Source organism: Pongo abelii, chromosome 9, assembly GCF_028885655.2.
Source record: "Pongo abelii isolate AG06213 chromosome 9, NHGRI_mPonAbe1-v2.0_pri, whole genome shotgun sequence".
Lineage (NCBI taxonomy): Eukaryota > Metazoa > Chordata > Mammalia > Primates > Hominidae > Pongo > Pongo abelii.
Window position 1 is genome coordinate 82,170,036 of NC_071994.2, and position 19,009 is coordinate 82,189,044.

The window sequence follows — 19,009 nt, forward strand, 5'->3', positions numbered from 1 at the left end:
AAAAGTGATAAAATATTATGCAAAAAAGAAAACAAATAACCTAAACTATAAATATGGATTCAAAACCTTCAACTAACTACTTCAGATTAGCGCTTAACAAGCTAATATTACTGATTCAATAATCCAACAGGAACATACCCAGTTTCAATATAAGGAAATTGAATAATGCAATAGAAGTTTATCAGCAGGCTAGTAATAAAAAAGTAGATGATTATTTCAATATTCCCTAAATGCATTTGATAAAATTTAATAATTTTCATTTTTCAAGTTGGAATAAAATAATTCTTTCTTAATATGATGAATATTCCTATTCTAAACCTCCAACCAAATGACTTTTTATTAGGGGACATGAGATGCAGATCTGTATATTAGGGATAAAACAGGTTTGACTACTCTGCCAACCCTTGTTTAACATTATTTAAGTAGGTCTAGCTGGTGCAAGAAGACAGATGAAGATATAAAATTGATACATATTAAAAATGTAAAAATCATAGATCCATAAGACTTGTCTATAATTCTGAAATCCAAAATATTCTGAAAGCTGAATGTTTTGCATCACTCATTTGGTGCAAAAACAGATCTGAATGTGAATGTTTATCCTGCTGCAGACATTTTAATATGCTTGATTATGGGCTTTTCCCCAGACCCTGCTGAAGTTGTTATGTAACATATGCAACTATGCACTATATTACTATTCAAATTCCGAATTACAAGAAATATCTAGTCCCAAGGGTTTTAGATGTAAAATGTTGTGACTCTCTATCATGTGCATATGCGATGATTAGTCACAGAGAGCATTTTATAAATCAGATAATGTTTGTTACAATTAGTAAAAATAGTTACTATAACTGGCTGTAGTAAACAAAGCAAATCAAAACCACAATGAGATACCATCTCACACCAGTTAGAATGGCGATCATTAAAATGTCAGGAAACAACAGGTGCTGGAGAGGATGTGGAGAAATAGGAACACTTTTACACTGTTGGTGGGACTGTAAACTAGTTCAACCATTGTGGAAGACAGTGTGGCGATTCCTCAAAGATCTAGAACTAGAAATACCATTTGACCCAGCCATCCCATTACTGGGTATATACCCAAAGGATTATAAATCATGCTGCTATAAAGACACATGCACACGTATGTTTACTGCGGCACTATTCACAATAGCAAAGACTTGGAACCAACCCAAATGTCCAACAATGATAGACTGGATTAAGAAAATGTGGCACATATACACCATGGAATACTATGCAGCCATAAAAAATGATGAGTTCATGTCCTTTGTAGGGACAGGGACAAAGCTGGAAACCATCATTCTCAGCAAGCTGTCGCAAGGACTGAAAACCAAACACTGCATGTTCTCACTCATAGGTGGGAATCGAACAATGAGAACACTTGGACACAGGATGGGGAACATCACACACCGGGCCCTGTTGTGGGGTGGGGGTTTTGGGGAATGATAGCATTAGGAGATATACCTAATGTAAATGACGAGTTAATGGGTGCAGCACACCAACATGGCACATGTGTACGTATGTAACAAACCTGCACGTTGTGCACATGTACCCTAGAACTTAAAGTATAATAAAAAAAAACACACACAAAACAAATGTTAAAATTATTTATTTATATATCTCTCTACCCCCTGCATTGGTAATGTGCTTAAGGGCATGGGTTACATTCTGCTCACTTTTCTCACATTTGTGCCCCACATATTGCTTGGGACAGAAAAAGTAAACACAAACATTATTTTATTTATTTTATTGTTATTTATTTATTTCTTTGAGATAGGGTCTTTGGCTGGAGTGTGGTGGCATGATGTTGGCTCACTGCAACCCCTGTCTCTTGGGTTCAAGGGATTCTCCTGTCTCAACCTCCCAGGTAGCTGGGATTACAGGCACGTGCCACCACACCTGGCTAATTTCTGTATTTTTAGTAGAGACAGGGTTTCTCCATGTTGGCCAGGCGGGTCTTGAACTCCTTAAGTGATCTGCCCACCTCTGCCTCCCAAAGTGCTGGGATTACAGGTGTGAGCCACCACACCTGGCCACAAACATTATTTTAAAGAATGAGAGATGAACGTACAAGTAAGAAAATCTTTATTAAATTTTCCAATTTCCTATTTTAATGTCTACATTTTATAATTTCAATTAATATTCTGAGAACTTAAATTTTGTTTTGCTTTGTCTTACTTTCAAAATCCAAGAAGCGTTTAATGCAAAATACATTTGGAAAAGCAAAATAAGCAGAAATAACAAAGAACTAAATTTTTAAAATTTAATTCAAATTAATTTTAAGTTTGGGATACATGTGCAGGACGTACAGGTTTGTTACATAGGCAAACGTGCACCATGGTAGTTTGCTGCACCTATCAACTCATCACTTAGGTATTAAACCCCACAAGCATTAGCTATTTATCCTGATGCTCTCCCTCCCCCACCGCCACCCCCAACAGGCACTGGTGTGGGTTGTTCCCCTCCCCTCCCACATGTTCTAATTGTTCAGCTCCAACTTATACATTCTTTAAAAGACAAGCAACTGAAAGAGAAACCAGGTTCATGCTGGGTTCTTCTACCTACTCTTACAGTGACTTTTGGAAAGTTACTTCCCTCTTCTAAGTATCAACTTCGTTACATAGAAAATAATAACAGTAAGTGAGGATGAAAAGCCTTTGATATACTTATTGGCCACATTGTTCCCCCAATTAATTGCTTGTTTAATATCCATTTTGGCCACTTTGTTTCATCAAAGCCTTGCTCTATCCTTTGTAAATTGATTGGTTTATTTTAAATGTCATGCATGTCATATGTGTTAAGTCACTGGCCTTTAGATCCTGTTACACATTTTAGGTCTATTTTGGGGTAGTCCCTTCTATTGCATTGATATTTGTAGCTTTGCGTTCCCTAACAAGACATTTTTATATGGTAACTTAATAATATATTTCAATGTATGATATAGGTTTGAGATAATATTATTGACATAAGCATAGTTTTCAGAAAGAGGCAACAGAATAAAATGTAGTATTTTGTCTACTCTTTCCAGAAACTCCATGAAGGAGGTATTGTTATTTCCATTTTATGCATAAGAAATCTGAGGGCACAGAGAATTGCCTAGAGTCTCATAGTTTGTAAATGGTAAGGCCAGGGTTCATGTCTAGGGTCCATTTCCCTACCTGGGCAGCATAGAAGTGTTTTTCATCAATTGTCAATATGAATTGCTTAGACAAAATAGACACAGCAACACACTATGTATAGGGCCTTCCATATAGGAAGCTCTTAATACTTTTGCAACTATTAACTTCAGAATAGAGAGATTTAGATTGCAAATTTGAAAAGGTAGCTATAGAGAATGACCCCCAAAGGAAGGAGGGACTGAAGAAGCCAGCCTTGGGCTCGGAGGGTAGAATTCATGTAGGAGGTGAGGTAGTATCTCTCCCTTTCTCCTTTTCTTAATTCAAGTTCTCCATCACTGGGTGGAACTCGAGTTTACTTTTTCCTGTCACATATGTCAATCAGGGTTTCAATAAGTCAGTATTGGCCTTAGCTACTTCAGATGTTTCCCTAAATGGGAGTGAGACCAGGAGGACAGACAGGGGACCCTATTTCTGCAAAGAACCCAAAGAGTTAAAATGGGCTCAGCAGTAGTATATATGACAAGCACTTCAGAAAATCACAAAGCATCACTCTACTCTACTCAGCAATAGGTTAATCCACAAGGCTGGGGTCCCTTCTCATCTAGGATGCCTGCAACCTGCATTCAAAAGTCTGCATGCAAATTTACTCTGCTGAGTACACAACCCCTTCTTTCAGATGAAAGCCCTCCCTGGTTGACTCCTCCAACTTTTTGGTTAAAGCCCCCTATGTTCACAAGTTCTCTCCTAGAGCAGGCTGTAATCGCCCGCATCCTGTTTCCTCCAACCAATCTTCTGTTCAATTTAACTATAATTTACTGAATGACTGGGGTTGTCCAGCACTGTGCTAGGTCCTAGGAAGACAGAGACAACTAAACAAGGACCCCACTCTCAAGAACCTCACAGATTACGGCGGCAGGGTGGGGAGAAGATAGACAGCCCTGGAGTCCGTCGATCCTCAGAAATATGGCTAGAGACTTTAGTATACATATAAGCTATGAATGTTTAACTTTCACAGAGAAGTTGGTTTTTAAAAATAAATTTGAAAGGTGAATAGGAGCTTGTTAGGTAGGCAAGGCAGCCGAGAGCAAAGACCATTCCAGGCAGAAGAATCAGCACATGCAAAGACATGGCCAAATGGAGAAAAAAACATAATGCACAGGGAGAGCGTATGTGGAGAAAGAGGATCATGATGGATATGGTAGTTATGCTGAGGAATTTGAATTTTAATGCAAGGGCAGTCAGGAGCCATTGAGGTTTTACACATGGGATGATTACCCAGGGCCTCCTGCTTCGAGGTCATTTCAAGACTGGTATCATCCACAATCTTGCCTCAAAAATGGAATGGAATTTCCTTTGCCACAGGAATCTGCCCACCCCACAGCTGATTCATCTGGATATAACCTTGGACACTGTTTCTTTAACTGTCCAGATTCCTTTGCAAGGACATTTCCTCCTGCCAGCTCCATCCCTGGTAGGTTCTTACTGCCAAAGTGCAGTCCATGAATCAGCAACATCCATATCACCTGAGAGCAAGTTAAAAACGCAGAATCTCAGGTCCTGCTCAAGAAGTACTAAATAAGAATCTACATTTTAACAAGATTCCCCAGGAAGCCATGTACATCCCACAGTGCACTTTCATGCGCTGAGGTAGGTTTCATTACTGAGCCTGTTTGCATTGTAACAAAACTGCTATCTCTCTTGCACCCAGTTTTTATGGAGGAGAGAACAGGGTTACGGAAGGAAGCTGACATCCTTGAGGGTCATGCCCTAGGTTGATACCTGAAACTGGGCTAACCACATGCCATGTTGTTTCATTTTATCTTAAAATAACTTTGCAAGGTGAGTAGCCAAATGCTTATCTGACAGAGAAACTGAAGCGCAGAGAGCTGTCACACAGCTAGGAGTATTTAACCTCATTATGTGTCCTCTTCTCCAGAGCTCTTCATGAATCCCCAAAATAATAAACCCACCATCTCTACCTATCCAAAAAACAAGGCCCCAACCCAGAAGGGAAAGAGACTTGCCAATTTGCCCATCACCTACCAACCTTGAATGACTACCTTCCCACCTCAGCCAGTTCATCATTCAGCTCCTCAGCCAGCTCTTCATTCAGCTCCAACACAAACATTCCCATATAGAGTTAGGGTTCTCCCAGTGTCCTTCTTCACCTCCCAGCTTGCCTTTTCCTCCTGTGCACATACTGCAGTTACATTTCACATTTCTGTCTCACACCTGAGTTCCAGATTCTCTGTCAGCACAGTCCTATCTCAGGGAGAGAAATCAAACAGCTGAAAGGCAGCCTGCTCTCAGAGAGGGGAAGAGAGGGGAGGTCGATTCGACATAACTGCCTAACAAAGTATATTTACGAACATCATTGGAACAAATGTCTCTGGTAACTGCAGCCATCACCTCCTAATGTCACATCATGGAGACACTGGAAAACAAATAGGGCTTATAACCTGATTTCCTATCATCTGGTAACAGCATCAGTACCTCCAGCCTTCTCAGCTATGCAGCATATGACTCACACTTCCCTTCTAACTTCCAAGACACTTTGGGACAAAAAGGAAAAGAAAAGAAATAAAACAATATTTAAAAATGTCAATTTCATCAGTAGCTTGTTTCTTAATGCATACAGGCAATTGATCATTACAAATAGTCTAAAAGGTGCTAAAATGAATTACTAGGGACTCAAACTCCTTGAAAATTGGTCTAGCAGGGGGAGAAATGCAGTCATTTTAATCTGGAAGATTCAAGGTATTTTCTTACAGCTATTTTTTTGAGATTCTTGGCTGTCCCCTTACCTATACTTTCCCTGTGCTCCTAACTCAGATGTGTCCTCTCTTGGTCCCTTTCTCTGCGTTTCAGTCACAACTGCCCTTGTTGAGTGTCCTGCTCCCTCCTCCTCCTCTCATTTGGAAGGTTGCAGAAGAAATCTGCTGGTCTCCTGACTCTAAGCTCCTTTCTCTCCAACCTGCCTTCTGCTCTGGGTTATCATTGTGTACATTCTCTTTTCTCATCTAGGCTGTGAACACTTTGGGGTCAGGGAACCAACCATATCTCTTATTTTTCTGTCTGCAGAACCTGGCATAGAACCCACAGCACAATACTATGGAAGGGAATTCCATTTCTCCTAGCATACTCTTGTTGCAACAAAGTAAAACAAATATGCAAGCTGAAAGTTTCCCCTGGGCAAGGGATGATAAGTGGAACTGACTTGTTCAACCCTCTTGTTTTAAACTGGAGATGTATACAATGTCATTGGCATTCTCTCAACTTGGTATACCACTTTTATTGAATATGAAAATGCATTGAAAATGCTTTCTGATGGTCATTGCAACCTCAGTCCTCTAAGGACTTAAAACTTATTTTATATCATTTATACTTTTTTTCTTATACTGACTTAAGATCTTTAACCTTGATTAATAAGAAGACAAGAATGGCCACAGGCATTTCCTGGAACCTAATCCTATAGGTAGGGACAGTCTGCTGCCCTTACACATATTTTGATCAAGAAATATGCCCTAAAATGCTTTGAATGCTGTGCAGGTCCCCAGCAGAGGACTCTTAAATGCAGCTCCAGGGAAGCTAGACCACATCCCTGCTATGCCTTGTCAAGCTGCATCTACCGAATTAGGGTAGGAGTTAAGATGTTATACAATGTGACCAATGGGATCAGAAGCAATAACATGATCTGTCAGCCAGTGCTTTCCTGACAATTCTGGGGTAAAGAGATTGCCTGCTAGAGAGCTGCGGGGGCCAGGAGGAGGGGAGGAAGAGCTGGTGTGGGAGATCGGGGGATAGGGCTATTTTATTCCTTATTTACAAAAGTGGTGCTTGGTAGGGAGAGAGTGGTAAATTGGCTTTATTTCCATAGTCTTATTTTAGAGTTTTGCTTGCAGGCTGCAAAACCAAAAGCCTTTTCTTAGATGGGCAAGAGTTGCAAAACTTTAAATGCAGTGTTTCAGGAGCTTGAAGGTCTCTTGGGAGCAGAGCCAGAAAGAAAGTTCTGTAAGGCCCCTTGTTTTCTCAGGGTGAGGAAGGTTCACCTCAGTCAACGCTGTGGACAGACAAGGCCAAGAAATGCAACTGAAGGTTGGGGACACCTGGCGCCAGCTGAGAGGTGACTGAATCCTGGCTTGTGTTTGTTGGCATTGGGGCCCAGGGCTGGCCTCAGCTTGTAGCAGATGAAGTCCCTAATTTTGTTGATCAGGAAGAGATGCAGCTCAGTTCCTGTCTGAACTGTGCAGAAGCTACCCTTAAGTGTGTCGGCTAGGACTGATTTAGAGAACCACAACCAACAGCTATTTCAGTGGTAGAAAATTTAAAAAAGGAAGAGTTCTATGAAGAGCAACCTCACTCACTCAAAACTCTGATAAGTTCCACATTTGCAACAGGTCATTGGCTGAAATTCCTAAGCACTAACTTCCTAGAGCTCTCTGTCCCACTGCTACAAATTTAAACCTTTGTGACAACACTGACCACATATATAGGACGAAAAGGGAAACTAAAGGTCTTTCTTTAATAGAATTTATATTTGGTCTCTATGTTGCTTGATACCTGGATTACTCTCAAGGACTTTGGCTTGGAGCTCCATGGTTTGGCTACCTGATGAAATTTCTCTGTCTCTATCTAGCCGCTTAAAACCTGATTTTTGCCCTTTCCTTCTAGGCAAACTGGATCCTTGAATTCAGATGTGTATTTACCATCCACATCTCTGTGATAGAAAACTCTTACCCAAGTCATTACCTTACCTTGGAGGCTTCTCACTATGATTCACATATTGAATCCCTCCTTCCATAAACTGGCTCTTCTGATTTGAAAGATCAGCTCTGAGGCTCTCTGCCTCTTCTTACCTTATTCCTAAAGCATACAATAATTGCTCAATAAATATATATATTTTAACCAATTTTCCAGTTTCTTTTCTAGACCTAGTCAAGTGGTCATGAAGTGGTTTTAGCCTCCTGGTTTTATAAGAGAAGGACCAGGTCATCCATTTGCCCTTTTACTGAGGACAGTTTCCCCAGAAGGAAAAGCAACTTCTGGAGCATTCTGGCAAACTCACCAAGCTTATAATGACTTGAGTTTACCATGTGCCTAATCAGGCTTGAATTATCTATAGGTTATCATGTTGCAAGCCTCAACTCTCCATCTGGTAAACTTGGGCAATGTGCCTTCTTACATGTGAGAACTGTTAATAAAGAGCTTCTGAGAAATACAATCAACAATAATAAATACTTTATCCACATGTTGGAATAACAAATGGAAATTATGACCCTTAATTGTGGTTCTGCACGTCATCCAGGTGGCAGAACACCTGGAAATCATGGAACACCATGCTCCTTAGAACACCATGATCGTTGCAAAGTTCCACTGAAAAAGACACAGTTAATCCCAATCTCTGAACTAGCTATAATTTTTATGAACAGAAAATATGACTAGATTGCTGCATACAAATGCAACAGAAAACCAGAACAAAGTATTCAAATCTATTAAAAAATATATATCATGACCTAAGCATGGTCAGCTATTTCTGAGTCTTTCCAATAACATCATTCACTACTGTTTTATTAATTTGGTCATTGGCAGGTGCACGTCGGAGGCCAAATAACAGCCAGTCTCAAAAGCTCAAGAGAAAACTAGAGAAAGAAAGTTGTAAAATGAGAAAATTTTATCCATTAACTTATTTTTTCTGTCAAAGAAACATTTTTATGTTATTGGATTTTTTACAAAGGAATGCTTCAGAAAAAGTGGAAAAATAGTCTTAGATTAAGAAAGTCCTTCCCAAAGAAGAAAACCAATCCACTTAAGCCAAAGCAATCAGTGTGTTTAATGCTGGTCATCTCTACCAACTTTGACGAAGCCTACTGTCAAAGATCTGTTGAGAATGCTGCTTTCAAACTCACAGGATTTTTCTCAAGACAAGAGACAAAGGACACTAGTTTCTCAGTTATTGCTCTTCCCCTCCCACCTTACACATCAACATGTTTCTGCAAACCACAACACTTGAGCATAGAAAAAAAGTATAAGAAAATTGTATTATGCGTGTGCATGTGTGCATGCGCATATATATATATATGTATATATTACCTTAATTAGACAAGCCCATCAATGTCCAAGAAGAATGTTACTCAAGCTGTCTTCAGAGCAGCAATACTGTTTATCCTGAAAATAAGAAAACACAGATAAATACATAAATTCCAAGATTGCCTGCTTTTAAATCTGGTGATTCACAGTCTACAGAAGGAAAGAAGGGTATCAGAAAATGAATGAGGGCTCTTCACAGTAGTTTACCTAAAAACCAGGAAAACCAGTAATAGACCTTTTTTTTCTGATCTTCGTTTTAAAGATTTCTAAGAATATAGGCTGGTGCTTTTAGAATTAGACTTATATCCAAAGCACTCCTGCTGGCCAGGGACTGTATCATGGAAGAAAGAGAAAAGAGGCTCTTGTGTCAAAAATGCTTTGGACAAATTATTTAGTTGCTCAGAGTTTAATTTTCCTTATCAGTAAAATGAGACCACTAACTTACTCCATAGCCCTTTGACAAGAATTAAGTAGAAGAAAATATGTAAAGCTTCCCACACAATGTCCCACAAATAGTAGGCACTGCATACATTTTAGTGTTGGTTCCTTTCCAGCACCCCCTCCCACAAGCCCTTTCCTTCTTTCATTATTACTTCCAATACCTATCACAGTGTTAGCTCCATGGTGTTTGAGAAAACATGAAATATCACAATGATTTCAAAACAACTATTTTAAAAGCGGAAAAAAGATAATCAAATTCACATTTAATAACAACAGCTAAATGTATTGAATATTTCCTATGTGCTACAGCAAGTACTAATACTTGCCTACGTAGCAATAATTTTATACCAGTCATTTCTTTTTCTTTCTTTTTTTTTTTTTTTTTTTTTTTTTGAGATGAAGTTTTGATCTGTCACGCAGGCTGGAGTGCAATGGCATGATCTTGGTTCATTGCAACCTATGCCTCCTGGGTTCAAGTGATTCTCCTGTCTCAGCCTCCCAAGCAGCTGGGATTACAGGCATGCACCACCCCACCCAGCTAATTTTTTTTGTATTTTTGTAGAGACAGGGTTTCTCCATGTTGGCCAGGCTGGTCTTGAACTCCTGACCTCAAGTGATCCACCTGCCTCAGCCTCCCAAAGTGCTGGGATTACAGGTGTGAGCCACTGCGCCTGGCCACCAGTCATTTCTTTAGTCCTCACAACAACCATACAGAGAAGGTGATATTAGGAAACTGAAGGGTAGAAAAGTTAGGTTCCTTTGTTCAGATTGCACAGCTCCTGGGAGGTGGAGCTGGGATTTGTGTCTTTGCAGCCTCACCTCCTGTCCTGTTCTCTTCAGCACCCATCCTGCTGGCCTCACCATACTCGAAGCCACAGGACCAGCATGTGCTCCAGAGGATGCCACACACTCCATTAGATTTTCCTTCTCTTTTTTCTCTTTTCCTTCCTTCCCTCCTTCCTTTTTTCCCCCTTCCTTTTGTTCAGCCTTTATTTTAAATTTGAATTCACCATTTTACTTATTTGTTTTTGTTTCGCTTTGCTAGACTAGGACAGAATATTGGTCATTTCAGTATAACTGGGTTCTTCTTTTGAGTGAAGATTTTTTCTAGCTATGTCATCTTAGATGACTCACTGAATTCCTTTGAACCTCGTTTTTTTTTCTCTCTTTTCTGTAAAATGAATGCATTAGATAAGATGATGTTGAAAGGCCCTTCCCAGTTTATTGGTCCTATGACTGGCTACTTTGGAAGCAGTTTTAGATCATGCTGGTGTTGAGATCTTCGTGGATGTGTCAGAGTTGTGGACCCTAACAGCAATTTTGCTTGCTTTAGCTAAGTCCAAAATGTCAAATTCCTGTGAAGAGACATTTATATTCACAAACATTTTTTAAAGAGCTTACAAATGGGGAAACTGAAATTCAAAGACATTCAGTAATTCACCCAAGGTCATTCAGAAGTGGTGGAGCCAAAATTCATATCATACAAGTTTCTGTATCTTCGAAGTCCATATTCTTTGTGGTATCCCAAGCCTACCAGAAAGTACCATACAGAAAGTTAACTGACCGGAATTACTCTTGTTTCTGAAATCTGACTCAAAATTTAGGGTGATAATAATAACTATCATGTGTTATAAGCTCATTATGTCCCAGCCAATATCAGAGCCTTACATATATCTCACTAAGTCCTCCTACCAAACCAAATGTCAGGTACTATAATCACCCTCTTTTGATACATGAAGAAATGGAGGCACTAGGACTAACATTACTTGCCCAAGTCATAGAACTAATAAGTAAAAGTTCTAGGATTTGAACTAGGAACAACTAAAATTTAACAAAGTTCATGGTTTATTATCTTCACCGGCATATGGCAGTCATGATGCAATTTACAGTTAATAAGCTGCAGTTGTGAGTACTGGAAGAAAAAGTCGGAGAAGGTTAGTGTATGTGAGAGTGAACCGCAAGACAGCCTTGTCACTTAATAATTCACAGACTCCAATAAAGAAGAAGAGAAGGATATTTTTTAAAAGATTGTTCAGGGATTGTTGAGAACCTGCCTCCTGAACTGTTTCCCCATTAAAACTGCCAGTTTTGTCATTCAGTCTGACAATGAGAAAATAAATGACAAAGTGAATTTCAAGGGACGGTGTTTGTCAGTGAGGTTTGCAATGTCCTTCACACATTAGGGAGTCCGGCTGACGTGCCGTCCCACCTCGGGCAGAGGGAAACTGAGCTCCCAGGAGAAAGCAGGTAAAGCAAACGAAGAAAAGAAGCTCTGTTTATTTAGTTGGGTCCAGATTCACCGAGAAAAATGACTTCCAGATGCATTCCAAACACGGCAACATGATTAGGATGGAGAAGGCAGTCAAGTCTATTTGGCTTCTGCAGGGGATTTGTTTGTATATTCTAATTGCATCATCGTTTAGCTTTATTTCATCTGGAACCTGGCTGCCAAATGAGCGTATTGATTACCTGTCATGGATGCAATTTCTCAATTAAAAGCCATCAAGGCTTGTAAAATCTCAACCATGTCAAGACCAACTAGTGGATTTTAGTACTGCTGTCAGTAGTCATATTAGCCCCCTACTACTAGCTGAACAGCAGCTACAAGCTTGGCATCTTACATATGCTGGCTTATTTAAATGTCACAACCCCCTTCAAAGTAGACGTCGTTATTTTCCATCTTTCTAATGTGGAAGCAGAGGCTCAGAAAGATTAAAAACCTTGTCCAAGGCCACAAAACTAGTAAGCAGTGGAGGAAGGATTTGAACCTATGTATGTCATATTCCCATTCCACAGGGCTTTCTGCCACACACAGACAGTACAGACTGCATGTTAAGTACTGCCATTGACACACTGCTTGCCTTGAACAGTCAGCTCTGTCATTTACTATCTCTGTGATGTTGAACAAGTTTCTCAACATCTCTGTGTCTCAGTGTCCTCATCTGTAGACTCAAGGAAATAACACTTTGTGGAGTTGTTAAGATTAAATGAGCTACTATATGTATAGCATGTAGACCAGTGCCTGAAATAAGGAGTAACCATTATTTTTACATCCTCTGGATACTGTGAAAGACAAACTGTAAATTTTGACCTTCAAAACTTGCTATAGGCCCTTTGTACTTCCAAAGACTTTGCAACAATTCAATTTTCCTCACAGCAGCTCAGTGTTTCAGGTCAGACCACTGTCTCTCACTCTCAGACAGACACGTGAGGAGCAACTGTGCTGAAATATTTCCAGTACGTCCAATTTCTGATTCTCCTGATTACGTCTGAATAAACACATAATGATACTATTTATTTTTGTATTCTACATACCTTGAAATCTTAGGTCTACTCCTCACAATAATCCCACAATTAGGTGTTATTGCCTCGATTTCACGAATAAAGATGATGTGGGCCATAAAATCAAGATGATCTTCCCAAGTACATACAGCTGGTAAATAGCAAGGCTTAGATTTGAACCCAAATATGAATGTCTTTCAAATGTGTATGCTTGCATTCAAATTGTGATACTTAAACCATTAATTTCTCCTTGTCTCCCTGGTAAACTCTTCCTCATCTGTTCAGAGTAACCCAGACATCTATGACCTTCCTTGACATTTATCTATTGCACACGTATTTTATGGAGCCCTCTCTATCTTCCAGATACTTTAGGTGTTGTATGAACAGTGATGAACACAAGACATGGTCTCTGCTTTCATGAAGATTACAGCTTAAAGACGGTAATGTACAAGTACACACTTGAAGGGCCCTGAGAAGAAAAAAATGAGGGTGACTGGGTGGAGAAAATTGAGGGCAACAGGCCAGTGGATGGCATAGGAGCTCTCTGAGGAAATGACATTTAAGCTAAGATGAAGGATGAGAAGAAGGCAATATGTGAGAATGGGGGAGGGGTTCCTGGAAGCAACAGGAGCATGTGCCCAGAGCTCAAGACACAACAGGAGCATGGGAACCAGAAGAAAGGGGACCTGACGAAAGCATGTATAGCTGGGGAAGAATAAGAAAGAGGAGGTGGAGTTGGGGTGGGGCTCAGTGGAAGCAGTTGGAGAAACGGTCTGGGGCCAGAATATTCATGATCTAGTGGACCACAGTGAAGCATTTGGGTTTTGAGTCCTACAGAGCCTCATGTAGCCCTTGTTGGTAGTCATTATAACATTGCATTGTCATCTTATGCTTATCTGTCTGTTTCTCCCTCCAGACCATAAGCTTCCTAGGTGCCTAGAATTCAGGACAAAGTGGGCATTCAGCATATTAGACAAATTAATGAAAACGTTTTATAGCACTGTGATTTTATAAGACACTTATTGAAAGATAAACATAAAAAGGCTAGAGCAAAAAAATGAAACTAGTATTTTTGTTCCTGGATGAGAAAAAAAATCCTGGCTAAGAATAAATTATATACATATAGATATATATATAGATATATACATAGATATATATATATATACATAGATATATAGATATATACATACACACACACATATTTACATTTATGTAAAAATTGATAGGTATTATACATTAATAATGATAAGCAACATTAGTAGCTTGGCACTAGGCTCACTGCTTTAGACGGATTTCATTTAATTTTCATGACAATAAACATGAAGCAGTTACTGCTAATCTCCATTTAGCAGGAAAAAATCCAAAAAACAAAATTGGGACAGAGCTCAAATAAATTACATAGGGTGACAAAGATAATACTTACACTGCTGCAATTCAAATCCAGGTATTTTATTCAAAGTCTACATACGTAACAATTTGGTAACTTTAAATTATCTCTCAAGATAGTTTATCCTTGAATTTTTTTAATTTAAAAAATGTAAAAACAATATGTAAAAGTAATAGTTACTGAAGTGAAATGAGCAGTAGTAAGCATTAAAAAAGAAACCAAATTTTTAACAATAGTAACTGATTAATAGAAAGATAAAGTTTGATGGAATTTTGTTAATAATGATTAAAAAATAAAGAAAAAGGAAAGCACTCAACGCATTGGCACAGTGTTTTGCAGAGGTATTTGTTTCACTTGTTTTGTTTTCGTCACGTTGCTGGTATATTACACAAAAACTAGCAGAAAAAGACAAATGATGGGAGGTTTAATTTTTCTAAGAGAAACAGACGAACAAGATGGATAAACAAGCCAATATCCGTATTCTTCACACTTTTTCTATTACTATTCCCAGGTGACTGTGTCTAGGCCTTCTTCCTCCTCCTGCTGTCTGAATAACTCCTATTCATTCTTCAGCACCCAGATAAAATTACTCTCAATCTGGGAAGCCCTACCTGGCCTCCCAGACTTCCACCACAACACATCCATTTCCTTTGTACAGTTTATAAAATGTCATAGTACAATCTAATTATTCTGCTGAATCATTCTCTCTTAATGAAGTGAGAGAAGGGAACAGAAATACGTAATTGTTCAAATATGTAAATACTGATTTAGATGCTTTGATTGAGTCACTCCCTTAAGTTTTCGTAATAGCCTTGTTGCATATACACGTTTATCTCCATTCTACAGATGGGAAAACAGGCTCAACAAAGGCAATTTGCTCATATTAGTGGGAACTGATTACGTACGCTTCATTTGTTTGTTTGTTTTGAGAGGGAGTCTCACTCGGTAACCAGTGCAGTGGCGCTATCTCAACTCACTGCAACCTCTGCCTCCTGGGCTCAAGTGATTCTCGCGCCTCAGCCTCCCAAGTAGCTGGGACTACAGGCCCACACCACCATGCCCAGCTAATTTTTTGTATTTTAGTAGAAACGGGGTTTCACCATGTTGCCCAGGGTGGTCTCCAACTCCCGAGCTTAGGTGATCCACCTGCCTCAGCCTCTCAAAGTGCTGGGATTACAGATGTGAGCCACTGCGCCTGGCCTGATTTAGTATTTTTGAGGAAGATAGGTCAAATCGTGAAAAACACAGAGTATTGGAGATTTGGGGAAGATAAAAAATACAATAGGAGATAATGATGAGCCACATTCAGAATGAGAGTCTAAGGTGAGTCTCCTGCACTCATAGCCCTAGGTTGCTCTGTAACGCTTTACAACCTGTGGGTTAAGAGTATCACTTCTAGAGCCATCCTGCCTGGGTGCAAATCCCAGCTCTAATCTTACCTACCTATGTGACCTTGAGCACATTACAAAACCCTTCTGAGACTCAGTCTCCTCATCTGTAAAATGGAGATGATAATGATAGCATTCATCTCATAGAAATATTATGAGGATGAGAGGAGATAATATATGTGATGAGTTTAAGCTGTCCTTAGCCCTTAGAAGACTTAAAACTGTGAGCTGTTATTATTTGGTCCTTTCAAATAAAAAAGAAAGTTACATGTTAAATAATAAGCACCACCTTATAGAACACAGACAAACTGGGGCCTGATCAGAGTAGGGTGAGCAGAAAAGAGGAAGACTTGCCATGCTGTTGAAAGGGTCCCTACATACATCATTTACCTTGGAGAAGAAAATACTGAGGAGTGACAGGACAGCTACTGTTACATGGCAATTATTCTCTAAAAGGCTGAGCTCTCCAGCTTGCTGAGTTCTCATCAGCATCACCTGTTTATCCTCATAGCAAATGCCACTAGGAGGGACAGCCTCCATTCACATTTTTAATTTAGATTGTTCATTTTACACCCAAGGAGGGGAAAAAGATCAGAAACTGATAGGACTTGACCATGATTACAAAGAGTACAAGAGACGGGATTTAAACCCAGCTTTATCTTGTGCCAAAATGTGTGTCCACAGCCACACGCTGTGCTGCCTCCACAGGTCCACTTCTTCTTTATGAGAGTTTGTCAGCTGCTACATTATCCTGACTATGACTAATGCCCTCCAACAGCTAAAGGCAGGGGAAGAGAAAGTCAATTTATTCTGTGCTGTTCCAGAGGGCAGAATGAACATAGTATATAAGGAATAAACTTTGGTTCAACATCAGAAAAGATCTTCAGCTATAATGAAGCACCTATGGGCCCAGGACCCTGGGTTTCAAGCACAAAACTGGGCAACTGTTTGGGCAGACACTGAGCTGCAGGGATTTTTGTTTTTGTTTTTGTTTTTCATACTCCAGCGGTGCTTGGAACTCCAATGAGACAGGAGAACCATCCACTCTCTTGGAAAAGGGGCTGAAACCAGGGAGCCAAGCAGTCTCACTCAGCAGGTCCCGCTCCCACTGAGCCTAGCAAGCTAAGAACCACTGGCTTGAAATTCTCACTGCCAGCACAGCAGTCTGGAGTCGATCTGGGGTGACTGAGCTTGGTAGGGGATGGGGTGGCCGCCATTACTGTGGCTTTAGTACTCAGTTTTACCCTGACACTGCTAAGGAGACTGGCAGGTTCGGACTTTGCAGTGCAGCAAAGCGGCTGTGGCTAGATGGCTTCTTTAGATTCCTCCACTGGGCAGAGTATCTCTGCAGGAAATCCAGCAGCTCCAATCAGGGGCTTACAGATAAAACTCTCATCTCCCTGGGACAGAGCACCTGGCTCAGGGGAGGGGCACCTGGGGTCCCAGCTTCAGCAGACTTAATCTTTCCTGCCTGCTGGCTCTGAAGAGAGCGGCTGATTCTGACAAGGGGAATTCTCCCAGCACACCACACCAGCTCTGCTAAGGGATAGACTGCCTCCTTAAGTGGGTCTCTGACCCCCATGCCTCCTGACTGGGAGAGACCTCCCAACAGGGGTTGACAGACTCCTCATACAGGAGAGCTCTGGCTGGCATCAGGCGAGTGACCCTCCGGGATGAAGCTTCCACAGGAAGGAGCAGGCAGCAATCTTTGCTATTCTGCAGCCTCCACTGGTGATACCTAGGCAAACAGGGTCTGGAGTGGATCTCCAGCAAACTGTAGCAGACCATCAGAAGTGGGGCTTGATTATTAGAGGAAAAACTAACAAACAGAAAGCAACAACAGCAACAACAAAAAGGCACCCCACCCCCCAACAAAAACCCAGTCCAAAGCTCATCAGCCTCAAAGATCAAAGGTAGATAAATCCATGAAGATGAGCAAAAAACAGCACAAAAATGCTGAAAATTCCAAAAGCCAGAATGCCTCTTCTTCTCCAAATGATAGCAACACTTCTCTAGCAAGGGCACAAACCTGGACGGAGAATAAGAGGGACGAATTGACAGAAGTATGCTTCAGAAGGTGGGTAATAACAAACTCCTCTGAGCTAAAGGAGCATGTTCTAACAGAATGCAAAGAAGCTAAGAGTCTGAATAAAATGTTACAGGAACTGCTAACTAGAATGACCAATTCAGAGAGGAACATAAATTACCTGATGGAGCTGAAAGACACAACCGGAAGACTTCGTGCAGCATATACAAATCTCAATAGCCACATCGATCAAGCAGAGGGAAGGCTATCAGAGTTTGAAGACCACCTTGCTGAAATAAGGCATGCAGATAAGATTAGAAAAAAAAGAATGAAAAGGAATGAACAAAGCCTCCACGAAATATGGGACTATGTGAAAAGACCAAACCTACGATTGATTGGAGTACTTGAAAGAGACAGGGAGAATGGAATCAAGTTGGAAAACACACTTCAGGATATTATCCAGGAGAACATCCCCAACCTAGCAAAACAGGCCAACATTCAAATTCAGGAAATACAGAGAACACCACTAAGATACTTCATGAGAAGATCAACCCCAAGACACATAATCATCAGATTTCCCAAACTTGAAATGAAGGAAAAAATCTTAAGGGCGGCCAGAGAGAAAGGTCAGGACACCTACAAACAGAAGCCCATCAGACTAACAGATCTCTCAGCAGGGATCCTACAAGCCAGAAGAGAGTGGGGGCCAATATTCAACATTCTTAAAGAAAATAATTTTCAACCCAGAATTTCATATCCAGCCAAACTAAGCTTCATAAGCAAATGAGAAATAAAATCCTTTACAGACAAGCAAATGCTAGGGGATTTTTGTCACCACCAGGCCTGCCTTGCAAGAGTTCTTAAAGGAAGCACTAAATATGGAAAGGAAAAACTGGTACCAGCCACTGCAAAAACACACCAAAATATAAAGACAAATGACACAGTGAAGAAATTGCATCAACTAGTGTGCAAAATAACCAGCTAGCATCAGAATGACAGAATCAAATTCACACATAACAATATTAACCTTAAATGTAAATGGGCTAAAGGCCCGAACTAAAAGACACAGAATGGCAAATTGGATAAAGAGTCAAGACCCATCAGTGTGCTGTATTCAGGAGACCCAACTCACATGCAAAGACACATATAGGCTCAAAATAAAGGGATGGGGGAATACTTAGCAAGCAAATGGAAAGGAAAAAAAAAATAGGGGTTGCAATCCTAGTCTCTGATAAAACAGACTTTAAACCAACAAGGATCAAAA

The 19,009-nt window shown here is 40.2% G+C and overlaps 1 protein-coding gene across 3 annotated transcripts in view; it reads right to left on the reverse strand.

Moving 5' to 3' along the window:
* Positions 1-19,009, reverse strand: part of TENM4 (teneurin transmembrane protein 4) — a 3,040,222-nt gene that overhangs the window by 1,447,180 nt on the left and 1,574,033 nt on the right. For all 3 annotated transcript variants that reach the window (XM_054526090.2, XM_063711315.1, XM_054526091.2), the window contains exon 5: positions 9,225-9,299. The gene's annotated coding sequence lies outside the window, so the exon portion shown is untranslated. The remainder of the gene's footprint in view (positions 1-9,224; positions 9,300-19,009) is intronic.